The sequence below is a fragment of the Mauremys reevesii genome, linkage group 13 (assembly GCF_016161935.1).
Source record: "Mauremys reevesii isolate NIE-2019 linkage group 13, ASM1616193v1, whole genome shotgun sequence".
NCBI lineage: Eukaryota > Metazoa > Chordata > Testudines > Geoemydidae > Mauremys > Mauremys reevesii.
Window position 1 is genome coordinate 537,727 of NC_052635.1, and position 24,603 is coordinate 562,329.

At 51.4% G+C, this 24,603-nt stretch overlaps 2 pseudogenes; both read left to right on the forward strand.

Annotated features, from left to right (window-relative positions):
- The first annotated feature begins 3,141 nt into the window (after positions 1-3,141).
- LOC120380690 lies at positions 3,142-6,277 on the forward strand (annotated as a pseudogene).
- A 16,939-nt stretch (positions 6,278-23,216) lies between these two features.
- LOC120380691 lies at positions 23,217-24,166 on the forward strand (annotated as a pseudogene).
- Positions 24,167-24,603: the final 437 nt, after the last annotated feature.

Consider the following 24,603-nt stretch of genomic DNA (forward strand, 5'->3'; position numbering starts at 1 on the left):
CGGCAGCCCAGCAAAAATCGCCAGCTGAAATGGAATGTCTTCCCCCTTAACCTTGTGGGAATGAAATTACTGGAAGAAATGGGGAGATTTTAAAAGGCACAAAGGGCTTGTAGGTACCCAACTCCCATGGAAAGAGTGAGAGTTGGAAACCCAATGTTTTTGCTTTTAGAAGTCTCACTCCATGTTCTCTGCTGGTGGAATGCCTTTGAAATCACCGTACTTACATCACTGCTATGGCTAATCCTTCAGTTATTCTCATGGCTCATCTCTGAATCCTCTCCAATTTATCAGCCCCCTTCTGGAATTGTGAACACCAGAACTGGACACAGTGTACCACCAGTGGTCACACCAGTGCTAAATTGTGAGATCACACTCAGCTGATTCTCCATCACGACCCCTAAATCATTTTCAGAGTCATGGTTCACCAGGAGAGAGTCCCATCCTATAAGCGCAGCCTTGGTTCTTTGTTCCTAGATTTATGTGCGTACATTCACCTGAATCCAGATGCTCACTGTTTGCTTGTACCCCCTTACCCAGCGATCCTGATCCCAACGGGGGAGGAGGTTGGAGGAGCTATTCCAGGGTTGGGGTTCAGAGTGAGGTCAATGGAGTTTTCCCAGGGTGAAGGAGGACGACACTGGTGTTAGCCTAGGGCAGGGGTTGGCAACCTGCGGCACATGTGCAAAGGGCGGCACATGAGTCGATTTTTAGTGGCACTCTGCTGCCGGCCTGGGGCTCTGGCCGCCGGCCCCGCCTCAGCCCCCTGCCGCCGGCCTGGGGCTCCGGCCTCCGGCCCCGCTCAGCCTGCTGCACTATTATTTGCTTTACATACAATAATAGTTTAGTTATATAACATAGACTTATAGAGAGAGACCTTCTAAAAACATTAAAATGTATTACCGGCACACAAAACCTTAAATTACAGTGAATAAATGAAGACTTGGCACCCCAGTTCTGAAAGGTTGCCGACCCCTGGGCTAGGGTTAGCGTTAGGGTCGGGGAAAAGGCCAAAGGAATGATGCCTGGATTGAGGCAGGGCAGTTGGGTGATGTTAGGGTTCAGGTGATGCATGAAGTCAGTGAGGTTACCCAGTGTTTGGGTGAGGCAGGAAGCGAATATATTGATGCCAGGGCTTAGGAGGGATAGGCAGGAAGTGAGGTGAATGGCGACATGTCTTTGGGGCTGAGTTCCCCACCTGAGACACTGTGGTCAAAGTTATTCCTTCCCCACCCCGTTTCTGTTGTAACCTCTTTGGGACAGGTGCTGTCTCTCGCTGTGTGTCGGTGCAGCACCCCTTGCACCTGGGCCTCCAGGCCTCCCATCCGACAGAAACAATAACGTACTGTTCAAAATTATCACTGACTCCTCGGACGTGGATTTTAACCTTGTAGCCTTGACATGAAAAAATAATAAAACAAAATTAGGAAAGGAACCTGGGGAGATAACATTTCCCTGCAGAACAGCGCATGCAAGCCCAACACCTGGCATTAGAAACATCCCTGACACCGAGGGAAAAGCGCCCCCTACTGAGTTACCTGCACCACTCACAGCACTGCAGCACCCCTTTGCACTGCTGGGTTCATCCTGAATTTTCTCGGTTGTTTCTTTGCACTGGTCCAGGGGATCAATTTCCAAAAAGCCACAAATCCAGACTATGGTGAGATGGAGATAAGAAAACCTGGAATGGAAGATCAGGGCACAAGTTGTGAACATTGATTTGAAAAAACGCAATAGATTCTGATGGACAATGGGAAACCTCCACTGACCTCCAAGCCGGGGTATTGGGTGGCCGTAAAGGGAGAAGCAGGGAGCGGTGGCTGTAGTATTTTGAAACTGAGAACTGTATCAGTTCAAAACAGTTACATTTAAAGAGCCCTTGGAAATTATTTGCCAACCTTTACTTTGCGGTTAAGCAAAGCACAAAACAAGGACACAGGACATCTGGGTTCAAGTTCAGACTCTGTAGAAAACTCCCTATTTGACCTTGAGTATCTCACTAAATGACTTTGTGCCTCGATTTCCACATTTGTTATATACATGGATAATTAAATCCTTTGTCACTCTCAGCTATTCAATGTGTATCACATTCAGGCTGGGACTGTGTCTCTCAATCTGCAGGGGCTGCTCCAGGTCCCAGCACGCCAAGCGCATGCTTGGGGCGGCAAGCCGCGTGGGGCGCTCTGCGTGCCTGCGGGAGGTCCGCCGAAGCCGCGGGACCAGCGGCCTGTCCACAGGCAAGCCGCGGAAGGCAGCCTGCCTGCCCTGCTTGGGGTGGCAAAATTCCTAGAGCCGCCCCTGTCTATCTGTGCTGGGTGCTGAACAAAGGGGCCCATGTCTCAGTCACAGACTGCATGTCCCACCATAATCCCCATGATAACAATAGGGATAATACAAATTAAAAGAGTCAAATGCAGTTCCGGCTCAGGTGTCCTTGGCAATGACACACGGAACTCAGCTGATGGAAACCAAGAATAACTTCTGAGCCTGGTACCAGCGCACTGAGAAGGCCCAGCCTGGGGACTCATTAAAAAAGTCAACATTTTAATTAATCCCAACGGCCATGGCACCCCGTGGGATGCTCTGACTGGGCTGGGGATAACACAGCTACAGAGATTAATTACACCGTCTGCTTCTGCCCCTTCGCCCTGGCTCCCAAGTAAGATGCCCCCCCAGAGAAGAGCGGGAAATTATAGCGATTAGCGGAATCGCAAGGGGCCTTATTACAACTGCGGTGCTGGGAGACAGCAAATGGACCAATGAGATCACTGCTGGAGCCCCCCAATCTAGCCCTGTCTCTCTCACATCCCTCTCTGTGTGGTGTCGATGGATTCGTCTACACTATAGAGCTTCCCAGCGATGTCGCTAACCACCGCCAACCCCTTAGTGTAGACGCACAGTAGAAGTCCAAGATGAGGCTTTTGTCTATTCTGATTACCGGGCTAGTGAAGGAGAAGCTTTCGTTCAGTTAAATCAGCTGCAATCCTCTAAATGCCCTTTCTCCTGACCCCCGATTGTGCAAAGGGGTGGGCAAGAGGACACGTGGGAGGCCCAGAAAGATGCAGTGCGACGTTCATCCCGATGACAAGAGGAGGGATGGCGTTGATAACCCTCCCTGTGTTTGGGTTAGTTAGAGAGTGAACCATGAAGGCCGGGTCGTCTCGCTCTGTGTCTGAGCTGCACCCAGAACAACAGTGCCAGGATCTTCCTGGTGGTGCTGCTGGTGGGCGCGGGGGAGGGTTACTGTGCTGTGAAAAGTGAGGAGAAGTGGTGCCCAGGACGTATGCTGCCCTCTGTCTGCACAGCGGTGAATTTCACCCTCACACATAACCACACAAGGGCACAAATACATCCCTGTGCACAGAGACACAGCGAAGGGGCAGGGGAACAGCGGGGGACACAAACCAAGGCCAAAGCTCTGTTGGCTTCAGAGGCCTCCAGCTGCACGTCTGGCCCAGGTTCCTCCTATTTCACACCCCTGGGGGATTCTCTGGCTTGTGTCACACGGCAGGAGAGCCTAGACGAGCATGAACGTCCCCTCCCCCCAGACAATGTCGGGGTCAGATTCTCAGCTGGTAGAAATCTACACAGCTCCTTTGATTCCAGTGGAGTTACTCTGATTTACACCAGGGCGTGCGGCTGAGAGGGGAAACAGCCCCAGGGAATCTGATGGCGTTCCCCAGGAGTCAGGTCGGGGAGCAGGAGCAGAATCCGGACCCCGGTGGAGCTGGGGATCTGGCCCGCTCAGTTCAATGGTGCTACACTTATTGATGCCGGCGGAGGACCTGGTCCCAGGGGTCTAGGAGCGTTATTGAAAATGATGCAGAATCTCCGTTAATTGGCGACTCTGCCGAGGTCTCAGCCTGGGAGCCTGGTGGGGATTCAGGGCCCTGGTCCCGATGGGCCCGAAGGGGATTTAACGACCGCGGAGAGCCGTAAGGAGGCTGGAAGCTGTGAGAAAGCTGTGGGGTTCGGCCGCAGAGTGGGGCGATACGCTGTGGCAGCCCTCGCTAGCTTCGGAGCGGATTAGGTCTCCGGGCTGGATAGCAAGAGCCCAGGCTGTGCACCTCTCCTGGGTGATGGGCCGTTTGGGATAAGAAAGCTGGATGGGGCTACAGAGGAGTCAGGGCCGTGGACAGAAAGGAAGAATTCCAGGCAGCTGGAGCGGCCCCTCCCAATGCAGCCAGTGTAAGACTCCTGCTTTGGTAAAGTTCTTCTCGCTCTGTCCCTCAGTCTCTGCCTCTCTCTGAATCTGCCAGTCTCTGTCTCGCTCCGAGGAAGATATCAGCCCAATATTTTCTGTAGAGAGAAAAATCAATCCAGCCGTCTGTCCATCCTTCTCTGTGTGCCTGCCTGCCAGTCTGTCTGTCTGTTGTGTAGCTATCCTTTATCTCCCTCTCTCCGTGTGTTACAGCCCCAACCCGCCAGCGTCTCCCCTTCAGCCCAGCCTCTCCTGCATGGGGAAAACTCCCTGGCAAAACAGACAGACACTTTTTTATTGTCCTTCAAATATCACCTTAAAAATCCCTCTGGCAGGTTATCCACAGAGCCCAGCCTGCTGATCACGGCCGAGCAGAGACAAGCTGCAGCCAGGGGCGCTGGAACAATTTGTACAGTGGGTGTGAAGTGGAAGCCACTGCAAGCCAGTGGTTGCAGCAGCCCCCAGCACCCCTAGTTCCAGCACCTCTGGCATTACTATTCCTCTTCTCCTTCTTTCCTTTTCCGCTCTCTCCAACTCCAGGAAAAAACCTCAAACAATTCACATCATTAACAAAGCTGGGGCAATTCTTCCAATTATTCATTGGTTTGTAATTTCCTCCTCCTCTTCCTTAACAGAAACAGTAGGAGCACCAGCATTTATAACAGCGAAATGCTTCCAAAAGAAAGCGCTGCACTGCACCCAGGGTAATACCTCTGCGGAGAGGGTGAGAGAGAGAAAGAAGAAACCATATGAGAAATTTTAGCCACAAACAGAAGGCTCCGTGGTACTGTGGTGATAAGGGTGGAGCAAGGGCCTAGATAGAATAGAGTTGAAGGCATTGGAATAGGACAGGAGAGAAGAGAAGAAACTGGACTAGAACAGAATAGAATAGACCTTCCCTTTGTTTGTCTGTGGACTGTAGGATCTTCAGGGGAGACATTTTCTCTCTCCATGTTCAGCGCCAGCACACTGAGACCCTGACCCAAACTGGCATTACACTGGTAGAAATATGCATCACTCCTAGTGAGAGTGAGTCATGGGGGCAGTGGAAAGAAGGGTGACCACTGCAGCTCTAGAATGACAGGTCTGTTTGTTTCAGTAACTCACTGGCATTATTTCTCTCCCCATCACCAGGAATGAGTCCCTCGTGGGGCGGGTCAACCACACTGTGGTGACTCATTTCATCCTCTTAGGGATTCCCAACACCAACGGCCTCCAGACCATCCTCTTCGTCACCTTCTTAGCCTTCTACCTCTGCACCCTGCTGGGCAACCTGCTCATCTTCTCAGCCATCCTCACTGACTCCCGCCTGCACACACCCATGTACTTCTTCCTCTGCAATCTCTCCATCGTAGACCTTGGATTCTCTTCCATCAGCACCCCTAAATTCCTGGCCAACCTCTGGGCTCAGAGTAGAACCATCTCGCTGGGTGGGTGCATGTCCCAGGTCTTTTTCTGGCATTTCCTGGGCAGCACCGAGTGCCTTCTCTGCACTGTCATGGCCTACGACCGGACGTGGCCATCTGCCACCCGCTGCGCTACCTGCTCATCATGAACCGGAGGGTGTGCGCCCTCCTGGCCGCCGGCACCTGGATCGCCAGCTCCCTCCATGCCACCATCCTCACCAGCCTGACCTTCACACTGCCCTACTGCAGGTCCAACGTGGTGGAGTATTTCTTCTGCGACATCTTCCCAGTGGTCAAGCTGGCCTGTGCAGACACGTATGTCATAGAGACTGTGACCTTCACCAACACTGGCATGGTGTCCATGACCTGCTTCCTCCTCATCCTCGCCTCCTACGTCAGGATCATCTATTCTGTCCTGAAGATGAACTCGGCCGAAGGGCGGCGCAAAGCAGCCTCCACTTGCACCTCACATCTGGTGGTGGTGATGCTTTTCTTCGGGTCCTGTGCCCTGGTCTACACACAGCCCCAGCTAAGCAATGTTCTGGTGACCCCTGTGCAGATCTTTGGCAACGTGGTTACTCCCATGCTGAACCCGGCCATCTACACACTGAGGAACAAGGAGGTGAAAGCAGCTCTGAGAAAACTGAGAAGGGGTCAAATGCCTCCACATTGATGTGCAGCAGCTGCAGGAGTAGCATGTGGGTCTGCTTGGAAATACACCGAGAAATACATCTGCATGGTGACTCTGTGGCTCTTGTGAGCTTCTCTGTCCCTCCCCATCTCCAGACAGCCCCCATATGTCTATGTGGATCTCTACAAGTCACTGAAATGCTTCTAAAAATACTGAGCTGTCTTTGACATGCTGTAAGGTTGCATTTTCAAAGCTGCCTGAGGGACAGGCACACACAGCCTGTATTCAAATTAATAGGAATTGGAGATCCAAATTTTGTAGAGGACTTTGAAAATCTCAGCCTTATTACACAGATCTACATAGCTCAAACTCTTGACGTCCATCATTATAAGACAGGTTTTCTACTCCTTCAATTATCCTCATGGCTCTTCTCTGATTTCTCTCCAATTTATCAGTACCCGTCTGGAATTGTGAACACCAGAACTGGACACAGTATTCCAACATTGGTCGCACCAGTGCCAACAGAGAGGTAAAATTACCTCTATGCTCGTAGTCGAGATTCCTCAGTTATGCACTCCGGGGTCACATTAGTAATTCTGGCCACAGCATCACACTGGGAGCTCACATTCAGTTCATTTTCCACCATGACCCCTGTCAGAAACATACAGCTAAGGGTATCATAAAATCCCTCCTATACCTGTGAAGGGTTAAGAAGCTTAGATAACCTGGTTGGCACCTGACCAAAAGGACCAATAAGGGGAGAAGATACTTTCAAATCCGTGGGGGAAGGTTTTTGTTTTGTTCTCTTTGGGTGTTCTCTCCGGGTCAGCGAGGAACCAGGGCAGGGAAAATACATCTCCTAAAGCAGTGGTTCTCAAACTTTTGTACTGGTGACCCCTTTCACATAGCAAACCTCTGAGTTTGACCCCCCTCCCCATATAAATTTAAAACACTTCTTTATATATTTAACACCATTATAAATGCTGGATGCAAAGCAGGGTTTAGGGTGGAGACTGACAGCTCGCGACCCCTTCATGTAATAACCTCGCGACCCCCTGAAGGGTCCCGACCCCCAGTTTGAGAACCCCTGTCCTAAAGCCATATCTGAACTAAGCATCCAAGATTACAAATTGTAAGTAATAGGAAGGAAATACGTTAGATTATCTTTTGTTTTAGCTTGTGAATTTTCCCTAGGTTAAGAGGGAGGTATTCCTGTTTTGGTTTTTTTTGTAACTTTAAAGTTTTGCCTAGAGGGGAATCCTCTGTGTTTTGAATCTGATTACCCTGTAAAATTACCTTCCATCCTGATTTCACAGAAGTGCTTCTTTTACTTTTTCTTTATAATAAAGTTCTGCTTTTAAGAACCTGACTGGTTTTTAGTGTCCTAAAAACCCAAGGGCTGGTCTGTGCCCACTTTGTTAACCTACTTGGTTGGTATATTATTCTCAAGCCTCCCCAGGAAAGGGGGTGAAGGAGCTTGTGGGGATTTGGGGGAACAGGAACTCCAAGTGGTCCTTTTCCTGAATCTTTGTCTAACTCACTGGGTGGTGGCAGTGATACCGTTCCAAGGACAAGGAAGAATTTGTGCCTTGGAGGAATTTTAAACCTAAGCTGGTAGAGATAAGCTTAGGGGGTCTTTCATGTGGGTCCCCACATCTGTACCCTAGAGTTCAGAGTAGGGAGGGAACCTGACACCCCCCAAATCTTTTTCAGAGTCACTTCTCCCCAGGAGAGAGGCCCCGTCCTGTAAGCACAGCCTCTGATCTTTGTTCCTAGATGTACAATCTTATGTTTAACTGCATTAAAATGAACATTGTTTACTTGCAGTCCCATACTAAGTGATCCAGATCCTGACTGTGAGATAGGTTGGTGGAGGTATTCAAGGCTTTGCTTAGGTTTAGGATGGAAGTCGGTGGATTTTTCCCAGGGCAAGGGAGGAGCACACTGGTGTTATCTTAGGTTTAGCGTTAGGGAAAAGATCAAAAGAATTCTGCTTGGATTGAGGTTGGGCAGTTGGGTTACACTAGGATTCAGGTGACGCATGCAGTCAAAGTTACCCAGAGTAGGGGTGAGGCAGGAAGCAAATACATTTATGGCAGGGTTTATGAGGACTAGGTAGGAAGTATGTGAATGACGACATCTCTTTGGGGCTGAGTTCCCCACCTGAGACACTGTGGTAAAAAATATTCCTTTCACCCCCCAGTTTCTGTTGTAACCTCTTTGGGGCAGGTGCTGTCTCTCGCTGTGTGTCGGTGCAGCACCCCTTGCACCTGGGCATCCAGGCCTCCCATACAACAGAAACAATAATGTACTGTTCAGAATTATCACTGACTCCTCGGACATGAGTTTTAACCATGTGCCTTGAAATGAAAATATAATAAATAAAAAAAGCAAAAGGAACCTGGGGAGATAACATCTCTCTGCAGAACAGCGCATGCGAGCCCAACACCTGGCATTAGAAACATCCCTGATGCTGAGGGAAGAGCGCCCCCTACTGAGTTACCTGCACCACTCACAGCACTGCAGCACCCCCTGAATTCATCCTGGGTTCATCCTGAATTTTCTCGGTTGTTTCTTTGCACTAGTCCAGGGAACCAGTTTCCAAAGAGCCACAAATCCAGACTATGGTGAGACGGAGATAAGAAAACCTGGAATGGAAGATCAGGGCACAAGTTGTGAACATTGATTTGAAAAACTGCAATAGATTCTGATGGACAATGGGAAAGCTCCATTGGGCATTGGGCAGCCAGAGAGGGAGAAGCCGGGAGAGCAGGTGGCTATAGTATTTGTAACTGAGAACTGTATCAATTCAAAAGTTACATTTAAAAAGCCCATGGGAATTATTTGCCGACCATTATCTTGTGGCTAAGACAAAGACCTGGGACACAGGAGATCTGGGTTCCTATACAGGCTCTGTAGGAGATTCCCTATTTGCCCTTGAATAACTTGTGCCTCAGTTTCCTCATCAGCTATTAAATGTGTATCACATTCAGGCAGGGCCTGTCTCTATGAGTCTGTGCTGGGTGTAGGAGAAAGGGGTACAAGACTCAGTTCCAGACTATATGTAAGGGGACTGTTGCCCCCTTACTAACATTCAGTGGGGTGTTTGGTTGCTAGCTCCCAGAACTAAAAGGGGAGGGGTCGATGGGAAATCAGGAGCCTGAGACTGACAGTCCCCAGGAACAATGTGGAGAGGCCAGTGCTCCAGATCAGCCTGATTGACAGGGTGGGCAGGCTAATCAGGGAGTCAGAAGGCCAGGGGGGGTCCCCTTCTCCGTGTGAGCTGGAGCTGCCTGGGTCAGACAGAGCGGGGCTGAGCTAAGGAGAAAGCAGGGGCCCAAGCTGAGTTGGGGAGCCACCCAGAGCCTGAGGGCGTGTGGGAACCACCATTACAAGTGTCCAACCCGCAGCGTCCCTGCAGCACAGCCAGGGCCAGAGAAGGAGGCCTGGGACCTACAAGGAACAGACTGTGAACTGCCCTGATGTCCAGAGACACTGTTTGTGATGTTCCCTGCCCCAGAGCAGGGTGATGTGTTTCCTTTAACCTTCCTCATTTTTTCCTTATTCTTTTTTAAAATTAATTGTTAATTAAATAACTTGTATTTGCTTTAAATTGTATGATGTGATCAGTGGGTCAGGAGGTGCACAGTGCAGAGAGGGTACCCTGGAGTGGGGACACCCTAGCCCCTGTCCTGGGTAACCACAGCAGGGTTGGGGGTTGAGCCCCCCAGGAATCCTGGGCCCAGCCTTGTTGGGGTTACGAGGACTGTGCCAGACAGGAGAGTGGAAGGGGAGTCCTCAAGGGCAGGGAGGCCTCTGGGTAAAGGAAGTGGGAGCGAGGACTCAGATCCTTTCGCTAGCCCACGTCACCGGGGTAGTGCAGAAGCCAGGAAAGTTCCCCACAATAGCGGGACCATTCCCCTGCTTACATATAGGTCCTTCCATAATATCCATGATAACAATATTGATAATGCAAATTAAAATAGTAAAATGCAGTTCTGTCTCTGGGGTTCATGGCAATGACACACGGAACTCAGCTGATGCAAGCCAAGAATAACTTCTGAGCCTGGTGAGAAGGCCCAGCCTGGGGACATTTCAATTAATCCCAACGGCCATGGCACCCCATGGGATGCTCTGACTGGGCTGGGGATAACACAGCTACAGAGATTAATTATACCGTCTGCTTCTGCCCCTTCGCCCTGGCTCCCAAGTAAGATGCCCCCCGGAGAAGAGCGGGAAATTATAGCGATTAGCGGAATCGCAAGGGGCCTTATTACAACTGCGGTGCTGGGACATAGCAAATGGATCGATGAGATCACTGCTGGAGCCCCCCAATCTAGCCCTGTCGCTCTCACATCCCTCTCTGTGTGGTCTCTACATCAGCGGTTTTCACACTGTGGGTCGGGACCCCAATGTGGGCCCCACCCCATTCTAATGGGGTTGCTAGGGCTCGCTTAGACTTCCTGGGGCAAGGGGATGAAGCCAAAGTCCAAGCCCCATTGTCTGGGGCCGAAGATGCAGTGGGGCTGAGATTCCAGGCCCCTGGGGCAGTGAGGCTTTGGCTTTGCCCGCCCTGCCTGGGGCGGCTCGGCTCGGGTGGGCTCAGGCTTCGGTCCCTCCCCCTGGCCTCATATTGGAATGTTTTTTGTCAGAAGGGAGTCGTGGTGCAATGAAGTTTGAGAACCTCCGCTCTACACTATACAGCTTCCCACCAGGGCTGCCCAGAGGGGAGGGTGGGGGAGCAAGTGGGGCAATTTGCCCCAGGCCCCGCAGAGGCCCCCACAAGAGTTTTTCGGGGGCCCTGGAGCGGGATCCTTCACTTGCTCTGGGGCCCCTGGAAAACTCTTGCAGGGCCCAGGCCCCCAGAGCTTCTTCTGCTCCGGGTCTTCGGCGGCAATTCGGCTGTGGGGGTGGGGGGGGTCCTTCCGCCCTGGGACCCGCCACTGAAGTGCCCTGAAGACCCGCGGCGGGGGGTCCTTCCGCCCCAGGACCTGTCGCCGAAGTGCCGGGTCTTCGGCGGCAATTCGGTGGCAGGGGACCCCCGCCGCTGAAGACCCCAGGCCCCCTGAATCCTCTGGGTGGCCCTGCTTCCCACTGATGTCACTGACCACCACCAACCTCTGCGCCTAGATGCGTAGTAGAGGTGCAAGACGAGGCTTGCGTCTATTCCGCTTACATGGCTAGTGAGGGAGCAGGTTTTGTTAATGTAAATGAGCTATAATCAGCTAAAGACCCTTTCTTTTGAACCCTGATTATTCAAAGGGGTGGGATTATTCAAAGAGGCCCAGAAAGACGCAGCACAACATTCATCCCAATGACAAGAGGAGGGATGGTGTTGATAACCCTTCCTATGTTTGGGTTATCAAAAGCAACATCTATCTCACACTGCACCCAATACAACGGTGCCATAATCGTCTTAGAGTGGTTGTTGGTGGTGGTGGTAGGGAGGTTACTGTACTGACAAAAATGACACAATGTCCTTTTTGGAGTCTCTTCTGTACTACAAAAAGTGAGGAGAAGTGGTGCCCAGGACGTATGCTGCCCTCTGTCTGCACAGCGGTGAATTTCACCCTCACACATAACCACACAAGGGCACGAATACATCCCTGTGCACAGAGACGCAGCGAAGGGGCAGGGGAACAGCGGGGGACACAAACCAAGGCCAAAGCTCTGTTGGCTTCAGAGGCCTCCAGCTGCACGTCTGGCCCAGGTTCCTCCTATTTCACACCCCGGTCGGGGGATTCTCTGGCTTGTGTCACACGGCAGGAGAGCCTAGACGAGCATGAACGTCCCCTCCCCCAGACAATGTCGGGGTCAGATTCTCAGCTGGTAGAAATCTACACAGCTCCTTTGATTCCAGTGGAGTTACTCTGATTTACACCAGGGCGTGCGGCTGAGAGGGGAAACAGCCCCAGGGAATCTGATGGCGTTCCCCAGGAGTCAGGTCAGGGGGAGCGGGAGCAGAATCCGGACCCCGGTGGAGCTGGGGATCTGGCCCGCTCAGTTCAATGGCGCTACACTTATTGATGCCAGCGGAGGGCCTGGCCCCAGGGGTCTAGGAGCGTTATTGAAAATGATGCAGAATCTCCGTTAATTGGCGACTCTGCCGAGGTCTCAGCCTGGGAGCTTGGCGGGGATTCAGGGCCCTGGTCGATGGGCCCGAAGGGATTTAAAGACCGCGGAGAGCCGTAAGGAGGCTGGAAGCTGTGAGAAAGCTGTGGGGCTCGGCTGCAGAGTGGGGCGATACGCTGTGGCAGCCCTCGCTAGCTTCGGAGCGGATTAGGTCTCTGGGCTGGATACCAAGAGCCCAGGCTGTGCACCTCTCCTGGGTGATGGGCCGTTTGGGATAAGAAAGCTGGATGGTGCTACAGAGGAGTCAGGGCCGTGGACAGAAAGGAAGAATTCCAGCCAGCTGGAGCGGCCCCTCCCAATGCAGCCAGTGTAAGACTCCTGCTTTGGTAAAGTTCTTCTCGCTCTGTCCCTCAGTCTCTGCCTCTCTCTGAATCTGCCAGTCTCTGTCTCGCTCCGAGGAAGATGTCAGCCCAATATTTTCTGTAGAGAGAAAATCAATCCAGCCGTCTGTCCATCCTTCTCTGTGTGCCTGCCTGCCAGTCTGTCTGTCTGTTGTGTAGCTATCCTTTATCTCCCTCTCTCCGTGTGTTACAGCCCCAACCCGCCAGCGTCTCCCCTTCAGCCCAGCCTCTCCTGCATGGGGAAAACTCCCTGGCAAAACATAAACAGACACTTTGTTATTGTCCTGCAAAAATCACCTTAAAATCCCTCTGGCAGGTTACCCACAGAGCACCCCAAGTTCAGCACCTCTGGATGTGGCTATTCCCCATGTCCTTTCCTTTTCCTTCTCTCTCTAACCCAGGGGCGGCTCTAGGAATTTGGCCGCCCCAAGCAGGGCAGCATGCCGCAGGGGGCGCGTTGTCGGTCCCTCGGCTCCGGGGGACCTCTTGCAGACATGCCTGCGGAGAGTGCGCAGGGAGGGCGGCAGGCGGACACGTATGTCATCGAGACCGTGACCTTCACCAATATTGGGGTGGTGCCCATGACTGTTTCTTCCTCATCCTCGCATCCTACGTCAGGATCATCTATTCCGTCCTGAACATGAACTCAGCCGAAGGGCGGCGCAAAGCAACCTCCACTTGCGCCTCGCATCTGGCGGTGGTGACGCTGTTCTTTGGGCCCTGTGCCCTGGTCTACACGCAGCCCCAGCTAAGCAAAATGCTGGTGACCCCTGTGCATATCTTTGGCAACGTGGTTACGCCCATGCTGAACCCGACCATTTACACGCTGAGGAACAAGGAGGTGAAAGCGGCTCTGAGAAAACTGAGAGGGGGTCAGTTTTTGATGTGCGGCAGCTGCAGGGGTAGCATGTGGGTCTGCTTGGAAATACATCAACACACACATCTGCATGGTGGCTCCGTGGCTCTTGTGAACCTCTCTGTCTCTCCCCATCCCACACAGCCCCCATCTATCTATGTGGATCTCTACAAGTCATAGAAATGCTCCTAAAAATATAGAGCTGTCTTTGCATACTGTAAGGCTGATATTTTCAAAGCTACCTGAGGCACAAGCACACTCAGCCTGCATCAAAATTGATAGGAACTGGAGACCCAAACCTTGTAGAGGATTTTGAAAATCTCAGCCTTATTACACAGATCTACATAGCTCTTTAACCCTATCATTATATGGCAGGTTTTCTAGTCCTCCTGTTATTCTCATGGGTCTTCTCTGATTCCTCTCCAATTTATCAGCCTCTGTCTGGAATTGTGAACACCCGAACTGGACACAGTGTACCACCAGCAGTCACACCAGTGCCAAACAGGGAGGTAAAATCACCTCTATGCTCGTACTCGAGATTCCTCCTTTATGCATCCCAGGGTCGCATTAGCTCTTCTGGCCCCAGCATCGCACTGGGAGCTCACGTTCAGCTGATTCTCCACCACGACCCCAAATGTTTTTCAGAGTAATGGCTCCCCAGGAGAGAGACCCCCGTGCTATAAGCACAGGAATGATTCTTGTTTTCTAGATGTACGTGTGTATGTTCAGCTGCATTAAAATGCATGTTATTTGCTTGCGCCCCCTTACCCAGCAATCCTGATCCCAACTGGGGAGGAGGTCGGAGGAGCTATTCCAGGGTTGGGGTTCGGATGGACGTCAGTGGAGTTTTCCCAGGGTGAGGGAGGAGGACACTGGTGTTAGCCTAGGGTTAGTGTTAGGGAAAAGGTCAAAGGAATTCTGCTCGGATTGAGGCAGGGCTGTTGGGTGACACTAGGGTTCAGGTGATGCATGAAGTCAATCAAGTTACCCAGGCATCGGGTGAGGCAGGAAGTGAATACATTAATGCCAGGGCTTATGCGGGCTAGGCAGGAAGTTATGCGAATGACGTCATCTCTTTGGGGCTGAGTTCCCCACCTGAGAGACTGTGGTAAAAATTATTCTTTTCTCCTCACCCCCCAGCCCCATTTCTGTTGTAACCTCTTTGGGGCAGGTGCTGTCTCTCTCTGTGTGTCGGTGCAGCACCCCTTGCACCTGGGCCTCCAGGCCTCCCATCCGACAGACACAATAACGTACTGTTCAGAATTATCACTGACTCCTCGGACGTGGGTTTTAACCTTCTGGCCTTGACATGAAAAAATAATAAAATAAAAAAAGTGAAAGGAACCTGGGGTAGATCCCGTGAGCCAGGCCCCTGACCCTTCTCCCAGCAGAACAGCGCATGAGAGTCCAACATCTACTTCTGGGGAAATCCGGTGCCAAAAAATTTAAAAAATCTGCACATAATATTTTAAAATTCTGCAAAATTCTGCATATTTCATTTGTCAAAATAGCATAATATAATCACTCCCTTTCAAGTATTTTGGTAATTTATTTCAAAATACCTGTCAACAGGTATGTCAGCAAACAGACAAGAGCAAAAAAGTTTCCCCCAGGTGTAGAGATTTAACTAAACCCCTACACCAACCCAGTTCCAGGTTGGGGCTGTTGGGGGGTGGGGTGTTGGGGGGAGGCCCCAGAGCCCAGTCACCTGCACTCTCATCCTCCCTGCCCAGACACCAGCACCCCCCTCCCCCCCAGAGCCCAGCCATGGGGCACCCCCCGGCCCAGACACCAGCACCCCCTCCCCCAGAGCCCAGCCATGGACACCCCCAGCCCAGACACCAGCATCCCCTCCCCAAGGACCCAGCCATGGGGCACCCGAGCTCAGCCACCAGCACCCCCTTCCCCAGGACCCAGCCATGGGGCACCCGAGCTCAGCCACCAACATCTCCCTCCCCACAGAGCCCTGCCATGGGGCACCCCGGCCCAGACACCAGCACCCTCCCCAGAGTCCTGCCATGGGGCACCCCTGGCCCAGACACCAGCACCCCCTCCCCAGAGCCCTGCCATGGGCACCCCGGCCCAGACACCAGCACCCCCTCCCCCAGAGCCCTGCCATGGGGCACCCGGCCCAGACACCAGCACCCCCTCCCCCAGAGCCCAGCCACGGGACACCCCCAGCTTAGCTACCAGCACCCGCCTCCCCAGAGCCCAGCCGGCCCAGACACCAGCATCCCCCCCCCCAGGACCCAGCCACGGGACACCCCCAGCTCAGCTACCAGCACCCCCCTCCCCTCAGGGCCCAGCCACAGGGCACCCCCAGCCAGGGCCGGCGCTTCCATTAGGCAATCCTAGGCGGTTGCCTAGGGCACCAGAATTTGGGGGGTGGCATTTTGTGTGCTCCCCATAGGGCGCATGGGAGCTTCCAATTCCACTTCTGTTGCACCGCCGAAGAAGGACCTTCTGCCGACATGCTGCGGAAAACAGCGGCAGGCAATTGAGCAGCTCAATGACTGCTGCTGTCACCTGCGGCATTTCGGCAGAGGGTCCTTCTCAGCGGCGTGATGGTAGTGGAACCGGAAGCTCCCGCGCGCCCCGTGGGGAGCGCACAAAATGCCACCCCCCGAATTCTGCCTAGGGTGCCAGAAACTCTGGCGCCGCTCCTGCCCACAGCTCAGACACTGGCACTCCCAGAGCCTTTACTGTCCCCAGGTTCTCTACTGTCCTGCCAGGGGACATGGTGCAGCCCTGCCCTTCCTCACCCCTTGCCAGAGATAGGTCTCCTGGGGTCCCCAGGAGAATGAGGATTAAGCAGAGCAAGCAGCCTCCGGCTCAGCCAGCTTGGGCGCTCCGCTCACTGCGAGCTGGGCTCCGCAGAGTCCATTGGTCCCTAGTTGCACCAGGCAGCTCTGCAGCCCGATTCTGCGGGGGGAACCATGAATTCTGCCTAATTCTGCATTGTGCAGTCAGGGGCGGCTCTAGTAATTTCGCCGACCCAAACATGGCGGCATGCCGCGAGGCGCTGGTGGTTGCCAGTCCGCGGCTCGGGTGGACCTCCTGCTGTTGTGCCTGGGGTGGGTCCGCTGGTCCCGCGGCGCCGGTGGAGCATCCGCAGACACGCCTGCAGGAGGTCCACTGGAGGTCCACGGGCGCCTGCCGCCCTCCCGGCGACAGGGAGAGCGCCCCCCACAACATGCCGCCCCAAGCACGCGCTTCGCGCGCTGGGGTCTGGAGCCGGCCCTGTGTGCAGTGGTGCAGAATCCCCCCAGAAGTAAACATGCCAGCACTAGAAACAGCCCAAATGCCGAGGTTCCCCTCTCCAGGCCAATGGGGGCTGTGGGAAGTGGTGCGGGACGAGGATGTCCTGGCGCTGCTTCCTCCACCACCACCATTGGCTTGGGACAGTGAACCGCAGCCAGTGGGAGCGATCGGCCGAACCTGCGGACACAGCAGGTAAACAAACCGGCCCAGCCCACCAGGGTGCTTACCCTGGCGAACGCATGCCGAAAGTTGCCAATCCCCGCTATAATATTTGGTAACTGAGAAATGTATCAATTCATCACACCTACATTTAAAGAGCCCATGGGAATTATTTGCAAACCGTTATCTTGTGGCTAAGACAAAGGCCTGGGACAGAGGAGATGGGGGTTCAAGTACAGGATCTGTAGATGACTCCCTATTTGACCTTTAGTAACTCACTAAATCGCATTGTGCCTCAGTTTCCCCACCTGTTATTTACATGGGTAATTAAATCCTTTGTCACTCTCGGCTATTCAATGTGTGTCACATTCGCTGGGACTGTGTCTTTCTATCTGTGCTGGGTTCTGAACAAAGGGGCCCATGTCTCAGTCACAGACTGCATGTCCCACCATAATCCCCATGATAACAATAGGGATAATACAAATTAAAAGAGTCAAATGCAATTCCGGCTCCGGTGTCCTTGGCAATGACACACGGAACTCAGCTGATGGAAACCAAGAATAACTTCTGAGCCTGGTACCAGCGCACTGAGAAGGCCCAGCTTGGGGACTCATTAAAAAAGTCAACATTTTAATTAATCCCAACGGCCATAGCACCCCGTGGGATGCTCTGACTGGGCTGGGGATAACACAGCTACAGAGATTAATTATACCGTCTGCTTCTGGCCCTTCATCCTGGCTCCCAAGTAAGATGCCCCCCAGAGAAGAGCGGGAAATTATAGCGATTAGCGGAATCACAAGGGGCCTTATTACAACTGCGGTGCTGGGACACAGCAAATGGATCGATGAGATAACTGCTGGAGCCCCCGAATCTAGCCCTGTCTCTCTCACATCCCTCTCTGTGTGGTGTCAATGGATTTGTCTACACTATAGAGCTTCCCAGCGAGGTCGCTAACCACCGCCAACCCCTTAGTGTACACGCACAGTAGAAGTCCAAGATGAGGCTTTTGTCTATTCTGCTTACTGGGCTAGTGAAGGAGCAGCTTTCGTTCAGTTAAATCGGCTGCAATCCTCTAAATGCCCTTTCTCCTGACCCCCAATTGTGCAAAGGGGTGGGCAAGAGGACACGTGCGAGGCCCAGAAAGATGCAGCGCGACGTTCATCCCGATGACAAGAGGAGGGATGGCGTTGATAACCCTTCCTATGTTTGGGTTAGTTAGAGAGTGAACCATGAAGGCCGGGTCGTCTCGCTCTGTGTCTGAGCTGCACCCAGAACAACAGTGCCAGGATCTTCCTGGTGGTGCTGCTGGTGGGCGCGGGGGAGGGTTACTGTGCTGTGAAAAGTGAGGAGAAGTGGTGCCCAGGACGTATGCTGCCCTCTGTCTGCACAGCGGTGAATTTCACCCTCACACATAACCACACAAGGGCACGAATACATCCCTGTGCACAGAGACACAGCGAAGGGGCAGGGGAACAGCGGGGGACACAAACCAAGGCCAAAGCTCTGTTGGCTTCAGAGGCCTCCAGCTGCACATCTGGCCCAGGTTCCTCCTATTTCACACCCCTGGGGGGGATTCTCTGGCTTGTGTCACACGGCAGGAGAGCCTAGACGAGCATGAACGTCCCCTCCCCCCAGACAATGTCGGGGTCAGATTCTCAGCTGGTAGAAATCTACACAGCTCCTTTGATTCCAGTGGAGTTACTCTGATTTACACCAGGGCGTGCGGCTGAGAGGGGAAACAGCCCCAGGGAATCTGATGGAGTTCCCCAGGAGTCAGGTCAGGGGAAGAGGGAGCAGAATCCGGACCCCGGTGGAGCTGGGGATCTGGCCCTCTTAGTTCAATGGCGCTACACTTATTGATGCCGGCGGAGGGCCTGGCCCCAGGGGTCTAGGAGCGTTATTGAAAATGATGCAGAATCTCCGTTAATTGGCGACTCTGCCAAGATCTTAACCTGGGAGCCTGGTGGGGATTCAGGGCCCTGGTCCCGATGGGCCCGAAGGGGATTTAAAGACCGCGGAGAGCCGTAAGGAGGCTGGAAGCTGTGAGAAAGCTGTGGGGCTCGGCCGCAGAGTGGGGCGATACGCTGTGGCAGCCCTCGCTAGCTTCGGAGCGGATTAGGTCTCCGGGCTGGATAGCAAGAGCCCAGGCTGTGCACCTCTCCTGGGCGATGGGCCGTTTGGGATAAGAAAGCTGGATGGTGCTACAGAGGAGTCAGGGCCGTGGACAGAAAGGAAGAATTCCAGCCAGCTGGAGCGGCCCCTCCCAATGCAGCCAGTGTAAGACTCCTGCTTTGGTAAAGTTCTTCTCGCTCTGTCCCTCAGTCTCTGCCTCTCTCTGAATCTGCCAGTCTCTGTCTCGCTCCGAGGGAGATGTCAGCCCAATATTTTCTGTAGAGAGAAAATCGATCCAGCCGTCTGTCCATCCTTCTCTGTGTGCCTGCCTGCCAGTCTGTCTGTCTGTTGTGTAGCTATCCTTTATCTCCCTCTCTCCGTGTGTTACAGCCCCAACCCGCCAGCATCTCCCCTTCAGCCCAGCCTCTCCTACACGGGAAAACTCCCTGGCAAAACAGACAGACACTTTGTTATTGTCCTTCAAATATCACCTTAAAAATCCCTCTGGCAGGTTATCCACAGAGCCCAGCCTGCTGATCACGGCCGAGCAGAGACAAACTGTGGCCACGTTGGGTGCTGAGAGCCGTTGAGCCAAACTGTGATGTCTGGATATGATGGTAACCACGTCAAGACAGGGGGTGCGGCCGCCACCCCAGCCCCAGCACCTCTGGCTGTGACTATTCCCCTTCTGCTTTTTCCTTTTCTTTCTCTCTCTGTTCCCATGAACCCCCAACAATTCACATAATTAACAAAGCTGGAGCAATTCTTCCCTGCATATGTGAAAGAAAGTGTAGATTCAAATGAAGTAAAAATCTTAAGTGAATCCACATGTTCCATAGAGTCTCTATGGATAGAAATTTCATGCTCTAGTAAAAATATAACAGTAGGGATCTATTATCGACCACCTGACCAGGACAGTAATAGTGATGATGAAATGCTAAGGGCAATTAGAGAGGCTATCAAAATTAATCACCCAATAATAGTGGGGGATTTCAATTATCCCCATATTGACTGGGAACATTTCACTTCAGGACGAAATGCAGAGATAAAATTTCTCGATACTTTAAATGACTGCTTCATGGAGCAGCTGGTACGGGAACCCACAAGGGGAGAGGCAACTCTAGATTTAATCCTGAGTGGAGCGCAGAAGCTGGTCCAAGAAGTAACTATAGCAGGACCGCTTGGAAATAGTGACTATAATACAATAGCATTCAACATCCCTGTGGTGGGAAGAACATCTCAACTGCCCAACACTGTGGCCTTTAATTTCAAAAGGGGGAACTATACAAAAATAAGGGGGTTAGTTAGACAAAAGTTAAAAGGTACAGTGACTAAAGTGAAATCCTGCAAGTTGCATGGGCCCTTTTAAAGACACCATAATAGAGGCCCAACTTCAATGTATACCCCAAATTAAGAAAAACAGTAAAAGAACTAAAAAAGAGCCACCGTGGCTTAATAACCATGTAAAAGAAGCAGTGAGAGATAAAAAGACTTCCTTTAAAAAGTGGAAGTCAAATCCTAGTGAGGCAAATAGAAAGGAGCACAAACACTGCCAACTTAAGTGCAAGAGTGTAATAAGAAAAGCCAAAGAGGAGTTTGAAGAACGGCTAACCAAAAACTCCAAAGGTAATAACAAAATGTTTTTTAAGTCCATCAGAAGCAGGAAGCCTGCTAAACAACCAGTGGGGCCCCTTGACGATCGAAATACAAAAGGAGCGCTTAAAGACGATAAAGTCATTGCGGAGAAACTAAATGGATTCTTTGCTTCAGTCTTCACGGCTGAGGATGTTAGGAGATTCCCAAACATGAGCTGGCTTTTTTAGGTGACAAATCTGAGGAACTGTAACATATTGACTTGTCAATAGAGGATGTTTTGGAATTAATTGATTAACTCAACATTAACCAGTCACCTGGACCAGATGGCATTCACCCAAGAGTTCTGAAAGAACTCAAATGTGAAGTTGCGGAACTATTAACTAAGGTTTGTAACCTGTCCTTTAAATCGGCTTCGGTACCCAATGACTGGAAGTTAGCTAATGTAACGCCAATATTTAAAAAGGGCTCTAGGGGTGATCCCGGCAATTACAGACCGATAAGTCTAATGTCGGTACCGGGCAAATTAGTTGAAACAATAATAAAGAATAAAATTGTCATACACATAGAGAAACATAAACTCTTGAGCAATAGTCAACATGGTTTCTGAAAAGGGAAATCGTGTCTTACTAATTTATTAGAGTTCTTTGAAGGGGTCAACAAACATGTGGACAAGGGGGATCCGGTGGACATAGTGTACTTAGATTTCCAGAAAGCCTTTGACAAGGTCCCTCACCAAAGGCTCTTATGTAAATTAAGCTGTCATGGGATAAAAGGTTAGGTCCTTTCATGGACTGAGAACTGGTTAAAGGACAGGGAACAAAGGGTAGGAATTAATGGTAAATTCTCAGAATGGAGAGGGGTAACTAGTGGTGTTCCCCAAGGATCAGTCCTCGGACCAATCCTATTCAATTTATTCATAAATGATCTGGAGAAAGGGGTAAACAGTGTGGTGGCAAAGTTTGCAGAGGATACTAAACTACTCAAGATAGTTAAGACCAAAGCAGATTGTGAAGATCTTCAAAAAGATCTCACAAAACTAAGTGATTGGGCAACAAAATGGCAAATGAAATTTAATGTGGATAAATGTAAAGTAATGCACATTGGAAAAAATAACCCCAACTATACATACAACATGATGGGGGCTAATTTAGCTACAACGAGTCAGGAAAAAGATCTTGGAGTCATCGTGGATAGTTCTCTGAAGATGTCCACACAGTGTGCAGAGGCGGTCAAAAAAGCAAACAGGATGTTAGGAATCATTAAAAAGGGGATAGAAAATAAGACTGAGAATATATTATTGCCCTTATATAAATCCATGGTACGTCCACAACTCGAATACTGTGTACAGATGTGGTCTCCTCACCTCAAAAAAGATATTCTAGCACTAGAAAAGGTTCAGAAAAGGGCAACTAAAATGATTAGGGGTTTAGAGAGGGTCCCATACGAGGAAAGATTAAAGAGGCTAGGACTCTTCAGCTTGGAAAAGAGAAGACTAAGGGGGGATATGATAGAGGTCTATAAAATCATGAGTGATGTTGAGAAAGTGGATAAGGAAAAGTTATTTACTTATTCCCATAATACAAGAACTAGGGGTCACCAAATGAAATTAATAGGCAGCAGGTTTAAAACAAATAAAAGGAAGTTCTTCTTCACACAGCGCACAGTCAACTTGTGGAATTCCTTACCTGAGGAGGTTGTGAAGGCTAGGACTATAACAATGTTTAAAAGGGGACTGGATAAATTCATGGTGGTTAAGTCCATAAATGGCTATTAGCCAGGATGGGTAAGAATGATGTCCCTAGCCTCTGTTCATCCGAGGATGGAAAGGGATGGCAGGAGAGAGATCACTTGATCATTGCCTGTTAGGTTCACTCCCTCTGGGGCACCTGGCATTGGCCACTGTCGGTAGACAGATACTGGGCTAGGTGGACCTTTGGTCTGACCCGGTACGGCCTTTCTTATGTTCTTATGCATTCATTTTTTTATATGTTCCGTCCTCGTCCTCTTCCTTAACACAAACACGTAGCAGCCCATGTTTCTATGAGAACAAAACCCTACCAAAACAAGGAGCTTCACTGCACACACGGACATCCCTCTGCGGAGAGGTGAGAGAGAGAACAAACCACACATGGGAAATGTTAGCCACAAAAGAAAGGCTCTAAGGTACTGTGGTGATAGGGGTGGGGAAAGGGCCTAGATAGAATAGAATTGAAGCAATTGGAATAGGACAGGAGAGAAGAGAAGAAGGAATAGAATAGAATAGAGGTTCCCTTTGTCTGTTTGTGTCTGGACTGTAGGATCTTCAAGGCAGACATTTTCTCTTTCCACGTTCATCACCAGCCAGTGAGGCCATGTCCCCAAGTGGCATTACAATGATAGAAATAGACATCACTCTTAGTGACAGAGAGTCATGGGGGCAGTGGAAGGAAGGGTGACTATTGCAGCTCTAGGATGACAGGTCTGTTTGTTTCAGTAACTCACTGGCATTATTTCTCTCCCCTACCCCAGGAATGAGTCCCTCGTGGGGGTCAACCACACTATGGTGACTCATTTCATCCTCCTAGGGATCCCCAACACCAACGGCCTCCAGACCATCCTCTTCGCCACCTTCTTAGCCTTCTACCTCTTCACCCTGCTGGGCAACCTGCTCATCTTCTCAGCCATCCTCGCTGATGCCCGCCTGCACACCCCATGTACTTCTTCCTCTGCAATCTCTCTATTGTGGACCTTGGATTCTCTTCCATCAGCACCCCTAAGTTGGTGGCCAACCTCTGGGCTCAGAGTAGAACCATCTCGCTGGGTGGGTGCATGTCTCAGGTCTTCTTCTACCACTTCCTGGGCAGCACCGAGTGCCTTCTCTGCACTGTCATGGCCTACGACCGGTACGTGGCCATCTGCCACCCACTGCGCTATCTGATCATCATGAACCGGAGGGTGTGCACCCTCCTGGCCGCCGGCACCTGGATCGCCAGCTCCTTCCACGCCACCATCCTCACCAGCCTGACCTTCACGCTGCCCTACTGCGGGTCCAACGTGGTGGAGTATTTCTTCTGCGACATCTTCCCGGTGGTCAAGCTGGCCTGTGCGGACACGTACGTCATTGAGACTGTGACCTTCATCAATACTGGCATGGTGCCCATGACCTGCTTCCTCCTCATCCTCGCCTCCTACGTCAGGATCGTCTATTCCATCCTGAAGATGAACTCAGCCAAAGGGCGGCGCAAAGCAGCCTCCACTTGCACCTCACATCTGGCGGTGGTGACGCTGTTCTTTGGGCCCTGTGCCCTGGTCTACACACAGCCCCAGCTAAGCACAGGGATGGTGACCGCTGTGCAGCTCTTTGGCTATGTGGTCACACCCATGCTGAACCCAGCCATATACGCGCTGAGGAACAAGGAGGTGAAAGCGGCTCTGAGAAAACTGAGAGGGGGGGTCAAACACCTCCACATTGATGTGCGGCAGCTGCAGGGGTAGCAGGTGGGTCTGTATAGAAATACATTGACAAACACATCTGCATGGCTGCTCTGTGGCTCTTGTGAACCTCTGTCTTTCCCATCACCACACAGCCCCCTCTGTCTGTATCTCTACAAGTCATAGAAATGCTCCTAAAAATACCTACCTGTCTTTGACATGCAGTAAGTCTGATATTTTCAAAGCTGCCTAAGGGATAGGCACAATCACTGTGCACTAAAATTAATAGGAATTTGAGATCCAAATCTTGTAGCTGACTTTGAAAATCTCAGCCTTGTTACACAGATCTGTGGAAGGAAGTGCAGCATCTTCTGAACATGCAAAAGGGAAGGGAAAAAAATTCCCTTCATCTTCTGGCATGAACCCCAGATCACCAGGCACCTGTCCTAGGTACTTGCTTAAAGTTCCTGGGTGAACAGTTGGACTTTTCAACATGCCCT